The sequence below is a fragment of the Staurois parvus genome, unplaced genomic scaffold (assembly GCF_062004578.1).
Source record: "Staurois parvus isolate SC_StPar_1 unplaced genomic scaffold, SC_StPar_1.0 ptg000595l, whole genome shotgun sequence".
Taxonomy (NCBI): Eukaryota; Metazoa; Chordata; class Amphibia; order Anura; family Ranidae; genus Staurois; species Staurois parvus.
The window spans coordinates 76,221-85,243 of NW_028318391.1; the positions used below are offsets into that span (position 1 = coordinate 76,221).

The 9,023-nt window shown below is 47.6% G+C and overlaps 1 long non-coding RNA gene across 1 annotated transcript; it reads right to left on the reverse strand.

The window, feature by feature from the left end:
* Positions 1–307: 307 nt before the first annotated feature.
* LOC149449922 (uncharacterized) lies at positions 308–7,553 on the reverse strand. Its single transcript, XR_016315346.1, has 2 exons — positions 3,300–7,553; positions 308–3,257 (listed from the first exon to the last, which is right to left on the reverse strand). It is a non-coding gene; the product is annotated as an uncharacterized LOC149449922 (long non-coding RNA).
* Positions 7,554–9,023: the final 1,470 nt, after the last annotated feature.

Below are 9,023 nucleotides of genomic sequence, written 5' to 3' on the forward strand. Positions count from 1 at the left end.
CCAACGACCCGAGTACTGCCAGGTGGAAGTGATAACCATTCAGCCACTGTGCTGCATGCTGTTGATCCTGTTATGCACACTCAGAAGCTTGGTGACAACATTTGTTGTAGACGTCCATTTAAAAAATCGAACTGTTGGGGAACCTCTCAGATCTGATCTCTGAGTTATGTTCAGAGAAAGTAAATTCAAATAATTCGGGAAAGTTAAATCTTTTATTATGAAGCCGATGCGATAGGAATAATATTTCTCTTCTTTCATGAGCCCAATCGTGGCAGATTTTTCTAAAAACACAACCCACAGCGGCGCGTGAACATTCAAACGTCTTTTATTTTGTCATGGTCATACATGATAAGATCTTCCGACGTATGAGATATGAAAGTCTGGAAATGTATCAGCTGATCCTGACCAGGGGCGGACTGACCATTTGGAAACTCGGGCACTGCCCGAGGGCCCGGGGTCAGTAGGGGGCCCCATGAGATACCCCTGGTACCTTTTTCATAGGCTTTTTTGAGTTTGGGAAGGACACAGGGGCCCCATGATCCCCTATTGCCCGGGGGCCCCATGAGTTGTCAGTCCGCCCCTGATCCTGACATTACTATCCACCGTCGTGAACAATATGGCCGTTGTCAGAATACATTTACAGACCTCTATGTCAAATCTCCATGAAATGTCAACATTTCCACCCGCAAACCTCATACAAAGCAAACCGATCACATTCTATGCAACACCACATGGTTGGAGCGAATACTGAAACAATGCAGGACCCCCCCACCCCCCTCCCCCGCTTACTTCTTCAATTCACCTGCAAATGCCTGGAGATTCACCTTAAAGTGGTTGTAAACCTCTGAGATGAAAAATGAACAAAGCATATCCTTCTATAGTGTGCACTTGCCCCAGTCCTAAGCACTGAGTGTGATTTCTGTCTGCTCTCTTATTCAGCTGCTACCTGTCACTTCTGACAGTCTGTGGCAGTGGTCTCCAAACTGAGGGCCAGATCTAGCCCTTTACTTGCCTTTAGCTGATCCTTAGGGCACTATTCCTTCCATGAATACAAGGCACTATCCTTCCCACTGACACCAACAATGGAGCACTATTCCTTCCACTGACTCCATAGATGAGGCACTATTCCTCCCAGTGACACCAATGATGGGGCACTATTCCTCCCACTGACACCAATGATGGGGCACTATTCCTCCCACTGACACCAATGATGGGGCACTATTCCTCCCACTGATACCAATGATGGGGCACTATTCCTCCCACTGACACCAATGATGGGGCACTATTCCTCCCACTGACACCAATGATGGGGCCCTATTCCTCCCACTGATACCATAGATGAGGCACTATTCCTCCCACTGACACCAATGATGGGGCACTATTCCTCCCACTGATACCAATGATGGGGCACTATTCCTCCCACTGACACCAACAATGGAGCACTATTCCTTCCACTGACTCCATAGATGAGGCACTATTGCTTCCACTGACACCAATGATGGGGCATTATTCCTCCCACTGACACCAATGATGGGGCACTATTCCTCCCACTGACACCAATGATGGGGCACTATTCCTCCCACTGACACCAATGATAGGGCACTATTCCTCCCACTGACACCAATGATGGGGCACTATTCCTCCCACTGACACCAATGATGGGACACTATTCCTCCCACTGATACCAATGATGGGGCACTATTCCTCCCACTGATACCAATGATGGGGCACTATTCCTCTCACTGACACCAATGATGAGGCACTATTCCTCCCACTGACACCAATGATGGGGCACTATTCCTCCCACTGACACCAATGATGGGGCACTATTCCTCCCACTGACACCAATGATGGGGCACTATTCCTCCCACTGACACCAATGATGGGGCCCTATTCCTCCCACTGATACCATAGATGAGGCACTATTCCTCCCACTGACACCAATGATGGGGCACTATTCCTCCCACTGATACCAATGATGGGGCACTATTCCTCCCACTGACACCAACAATGGAGCACTATTCCTTCCACTGACTCCATAGATGAGGCACTATTGCTTCCACTGACACCAATGATGGGGCATTATTCCTCCCACTGACACCAATGATGGGGCACTATTCCTCCCACTGACACCAATGATGGGGCACTATTCCTCCCACTGACACCAATGATAGGGCACTATTCCTCCCACTGACACCAATGATGGGGCACTATTCCTCCCACTGACACCAATGATGGGACACTATTCCTCCCACTGATACCAATGATGGGGCACTATTCCTCCCACTGATACCAATGATGGGGCACTATTCCTCTCACTGACACCAATGATGAGACACTATTCCTCCCACTGACACCAATGATGGGGCACTATTCCTCCCACTGACACCAATGATGGGGCACTATTCCTCCCACTGACACCAATGATGGGGCACTATTCCTTCCACTAATACCAATGATGGGGCACTATTCCTCCCACTGACACCAATGATGGGGCACTATTCCTCCCACTGACACCAATGATGGGGCACTATTCCTTCCACTAATACCAATGATGGGGCACTATTCCTCCCACTGACACCAATGATGGGGCACTATTCCTCCCACTGACACCAATGATGGGGCACTATTCCTTCCACTAATACCAATGATGGGGTACTATTCCTCCCACTGACACCAATGATGGGGCACTATTCCTCCCACTGACACCAATGATGGGGCACTATTCCTCCCACTGATGTCATGGAAATTTTATATTGTTGGTCGAACTTTAAATGTGTCATATATTCGTGTTATTCATATGTCTCTCGTGTGGCTTAATTAAAGCTCTGAAGGCTGCAATTGGGCCATGCGCATGTACAATGTATGTATTACAGTACTCAGCTCGGTAATGGATGAGATGGCGGATCTGCGTATAGACCGGCGTGTATACCACCATTCGATGCGAATGCCGCTGGCAGTAGACCGCGGGCCTGTATCCACATATCAGCAGCATAGTACCACATGGACTTCGTGCCGCAAGGCGCCAAGCGGTACGAACTCCGCGTGTAGGCTCATGCATATCTTACAAGCCATTACCAACCTGAACTGTATCCGGATGGATGTGTTTTAATAAAGATCGTATCGGGCCCATCCAGGTACAGACTGATATTTCTAGGGAATGCTTGTACAGAGAATGGACATACTGCTAGGAGCTGGAACAAGAGATATGCTCTCCACAGAGGGCTCATGGGGGGAAGGGGAGGAAGTCTGCTGACCTCAGAAGGCTCATGGGGGGGAAGGGGAGGAAGTCTGCTGACCTCAGAAGGCTCATGGGGGGAAGGGGAGGAAGTCTGCTGACCTCAGAAGGCTCATGGGGGAAGACCAGTGACAGATAATAGAAAAGGCTATGCTCCAATCGGAATGTACATCCTGTGTATAGGCACTCCCCATTGCATTGTTCTGTGGGAGGGGTTTGACCTTATTCATGTGGGGGGGGGGGGGGGGGCGTGTGTGTATTTGTAATAAAACCAAAGGGGAGAATGAAAATGGCCCTTATGTGAATTCAACCATCAACCTGAAGGTGTCGTGTGATCATTTCCAGGTATAGGGAGCTCCAATCACCCACATTTCAACAGAAGCTAAAGTAGTTGGAGGGGCAGGAATCGTGTAGTTTAGCTGCAGTCGTGGTAAGCGAGATTCGCACAGCTTTATGGGGGATTTCTGCGCATCCAACTGCGAGTACTCACGGTAAGGAGAAATTCGTTAAAGCGAATTTCCAAGACACTGACACCAATGATGGGGCACTATTCCTCCCACTGACACCAATGATGGGGCACTATTCCTCCCACTGACACCAATGATGGGGCACTATTCCTCCCACTGACACCAATGATGGGGCACTATTCCTCCCACTGACACCAATGATGGGGCACTATTCCTCCCACTGACACCAATGATGGGGCACTATTCCTCCCACTGATACCATAGATGAGGCACTATTCCTCCCACTGACACCAATGATGGGGCACTATTCCTCCCACTGATACCAATGATGGGGCACTATTCCTCCCACTGACACCAACAATGGAGCACTATTCCTTCCACTGACTCCATAGATGAGGCACTATTGCTTCCACTGACACCAATGATGGGGCATTATTCCTCCCACTGACACCAATGATGGGGCACTATTCCTCCCACTGACACCAATGATGGGGCACTATTCCTCCCACTGATACCAATGATGGGGCACTATTCCTCCCACTGAAACCAATGATGGGGCACTATTCCTCCCACTGACACCAATGATGGGGCACTATTCCTCCCACTGACACCAATGATGGGGCACTATTCCTCCCACTGACACCAATGATGGGGCACTATTCCTCCCACTGACACCAATGATGGGGCACTATTCCTTCCACTAATACCAATGATGGGGCACTATTCCTCCCACTGACACCAATGATGGGGCACTATTCCTCCCACTGACACCAATGATGGGGCACTATTCCTCCCACTGACACCAATGATGGGGCACTATTCCTCCCACTGACACCAATGATGGGGCACTATTCCTCCCACTGACACCAATGATGGGGCACTATTCCTCCCACTGACACCAATGATGGGGCACTATTCCTCCCACTGATGTCATGGAAATTTTATATTGTTTGTCGAACTTTAAATGTGTCATATATTCGTGTTATTCATATGTCTCTCGTGTGGCTTAATTAAAGCTCTGAAGGCTGCAATTGGGCCATGCGCATGTACAATGTATGTATTACAGTACTCAGCTCGGTAATGGATGAGATGGCGGATCTGCGTATAGACCGGCGTGTATACCACCATTCAATGCGAATGCCGCTGGCAGTAGACCGCGGGCCTGTATCCACATATCAGCAGCATAGTACCACATGGACTCCGTGCCGCAAGGCGCCAAGCGGTACGAACTCCGCGTGTAGGCTCATGCATATCTTACAACCCATTATTAACCTGAACTGTATCCGGATGGATGTGTTTTAATAAAGATCGTATCGGGACATCCAGGTACAGACTGATATTTCTAGGGAATGCTTGTACAGAGAATGGACATACTGCTAGGAGCTGGAACAAGAGATATGCTCTCCACAGAGGGCTCATGGGGGGAAGGGGAGGAAGTCTGCTGACCTCAGAAGGCTCATGGGGGGAAGGGGAGGAAGTCTGCTGACCTCAGAAGGCTCATGGGGGAAGACCAGTGACAGATAATAGAAAAGGCTACGCTCCAATCGGAATGTACATCCTGTGTATAGGCACTCCCCATTGCATTGTTCTGTGGGAGGGGTTTGACCTTATTCATGTGGGGGGGGGGGGGGCGTGTGTGTATTTGTAATAAAACCAAAGGGGAGAATGAAAATGGCCCTTATGTGAATTCAACCATCAACCTGAAGGTGTCGTGTGATCATTTCCAGGTATAAGGAGCTCCAATCACCCACATTTCAACAGAAGCTAAAGTAGTTGGAGGGGCAGGAATCGTGTAGTTTAGCTGAAGTCGTGGTAAGCGAGATTCGCACAGCTTTATGGGGGATTTCTGCGCATCCAACTGCGAGTACTCACGGTAAGGAGAAATTCGTTAAAGCGAATTTCCAAGACACTGACACCAATGATGGGGCACTATTCCTCCCACTGACACCAATGATGGGGCACTATTCCTCCCACTGACACCAATGATGGGGCACTATTCCTCCCACTGACACCAATGATGGGGCACTATTCCTCCCACTGACACCAATGATGGGGCACTATTCCTCCCACTGACACCAATGATGGGGCACTATTCCTCCCACTGATACCATAGATGAGGCACTATTCCTCCCACTGACACCAATGATGGGGCACTATTCCTCCCACTGATACCAATGATGGGGCACTATTCCTCCCACTGACACCAATGATAGGGCACTATTCCTCCAACTGACACCATTGATGGGACACTATTCCTCCCACTGACACCAATGATGGGGCACTATTCCTCCCACTGACACCAATGATGGGGCACTATTCCTCCCACTGACACCAATGATAGGGCACTATTCCTCCAACTGACACCAATGATGGGGCACTATTCCTCCAACTGACACCAATGATGGGGCACTATTCCCCCCACTGACACCAATGATGGGGCACTATTCCTCCCACTGACACCAATGATGGGACACTATTCCTCCCACTGACACCAATGATGGGGCACTATTCCTCCCACTGACACCAATGATGGGGCACTATTCCTCCCACTGACACCAATGATGGGACACTATTCCTCCCACTGATACCAATGATGGGGCACTATTCCTCCCACTGATACCAATGATGGGGCACTATTCCTCCCACTGCCACCAATGATGGGGCACTATTCCTCCCACTGACACCAATGATGGGGCACTATTCCTCCCACTGATACCAATGATGGGGCACTATTCCTCCCACTGACACCAATGATGGGGCACTATTCCTCCCACTGACACCAATGATGGGGCACTATTCCTCCCACTGACACCAATGATGGGGCACTATTCCTCCCACTGATACCAATGATGGGGCACTATTCCTCCCACTGACACCAATGATGGGGCACTATTCCTCCAACTGACACCAATGATGGGATGCTATTTGTCCCACTAATACCAACAATGGGGCACCATTCCTACTACTGGCACCAGTGATGAGACACTATTCTTCTTCCTACTGCCCACAGGCATTACTTTAACTGACAATTGCGCGGTCATGCAACGCTGCACCAAAATTACATTTACATCCTTTTTTCCTTTTTTTTTCCACAAATTGAGCTTTCTTTCGGTGGTATTCGATCACCTGTGCACTTTTTATTATTTGCACTATAGGCAAAAGACCGACAATTTTGAGAAAAAAATAATATTTTGGATCTTTTACTATTGAACATGTCCAGTAAAAAAATCTTAAAAAATCAAATAAAAAAATCCCGATAGGTGTAAAATAATTGGTTTGTGTGAAAGTTATAGCGTTTACAAATGGCAGTATAGATAATGGGATTTTTTATCTACTAGTAATGGCGGCGATCAGCGACTTTTAGCAGGACTGCTGAACTGCGGTGGACATTCTGACACTGGGGGGGAACTAACTTGGTGTCACTGACATCCCCAGTGACACCAATACAGTGATCAGTGCTAAAAAAAAGCCCTGACTCTGTACTAATGGCACTGGGCAGGAAGGGGTTAATGTGAGGGGTGATCAAAGGGTTAACTGTGTGCTGGGTGTGTTTTACTAGGGGGCGGGGTCTGTGTGCTTCACTGTAATCACACTACTCTGGATGGCTGTGCTGTGCAGTGTGCCCGAGCTGACAGGGAGAAAGATTGTTTGTAAACAAAACAATCTTCCTCCCCATTAGAGATCCTCGGTAATCACCGGGCGCCGGTGGGTAATTACCTGCCGGGACCCGGGGCTTGACATCCGTGGCCCGGTGCTTGACATCCGTGGCCAAGAATGGTGGCGCGGGTAGGGTGCGCGCGCGCCCCCCTACCCGGAAATGAAAAAATCACATACAGTGGGGATCGAAAGTTTGGGCACCCCAGCTAAAAATTTGCATTAATGTGCATAAAGAAGCCAAAGAAAGATGGAAAAATCTCCAAAAGGCATCAAATTACAGATTAGACATTCTTATAATATGTCAACAAAAGTTAGATTTTATTTCCATCATTTACACTTTCAAAATAACAGAAAACAAAAAAATGGCGTCTGCAAAAGTTTGGGCCCCTGCAGAGTTAATATCTTGTACTGCCCCCTTTGCCAAGTATCACAGCTTGTAAACGCTTTTTGTAGCCAGCCAAGAGTCTTTCAATTCTTGTTTGAGGTATCTTTGCCCATTCTTCCTTACAAAGTCTTCCAGTTCTTTGAGATTTCTGGGCTGTCTGTCAGCACGGCTCTTTTAAGGTCTATCCATAGATTTTCAATGATGTTGAGGTCAGGAGATTGTGAAGGCCATGGCAAAACCTTCAGTTTACGCCTCTTGATGTAATCCCCCGTGGATTTCCAGGTGTGTTTAGGATCATTATCCATTTGTAGAAGCCATCCTCTCTTTAACTTCAGCTTTTTCACAGATGGCATCAAGTTACCATCCAAAATTTGCTGAAATTTTATTGAATCCATTTTTCCTTCCACTCGTGAGATGTTCCCTGTGCCACTGGCTGCAACACAACCCCAAAGCATGGTTGATCCAACCCCATGCTTCACAGGTTGGACAGAGGTTCTTTTCATTATATTCTGTGCCCCTTCTTCTCCAAACGTACCTTTGCTCATTCCGCCAAAAAGTTCAATTTTAACCTCATCGGTCCACAGAACTTGTTTCCAAAATGCATCAGGCTTGTCTATGTGTTCATTTGCAAAGTTCAAACGATGATTTTTGTGGTGAGGACGTAGAAGAGGTTTTCTTCTGATGACTCTTCCATGAAGACCATATTTGTACAAGTATCTCTTTATAGTGGAATAGTGACCACAACCCCAGTGTCTGCCAGATCTTTCTGGAGGGATCGTGCAGTCAAACGTGGGTTTTGAATTGTTTTTCTCACAATCCTGCGAGCTGTTCTGTCTGATATTGTTCTTGGTCTTCCAGATGTTGCTTTAACTTCCACTGTTCCTGATGACTGCCATTTCTTAATTACATTCCGAACAGAGGATATTGACATCTGAAAACACTTTGCTATCTTCTTATAGCCTTCTCCAGCTTTGTGAGCGTCAACTATTTTCAGTTTCAGTTTTCTAGACAACTGCTTAGAAGAACCCATGGTGCTGATTGTTGGGGCAAGGTCAGATGAGTCTGGGCATTTAAAACCTTTGAGATTGACATCACTTGGTCTTCCCAGACGATGATTGAGAACAATCCATGACACTGGCAGGTCTCAGCTTTGCAAAGGGGGCAGTGCATGCTATAAATTCTGCAGGGGGCCCAAACTTTTGCAGACGCCATTTTTTTGTTTTCTGTTATTTTGAAAGTGTAAATGATGGAAATAAAATCTAACTTTTGTTGACAT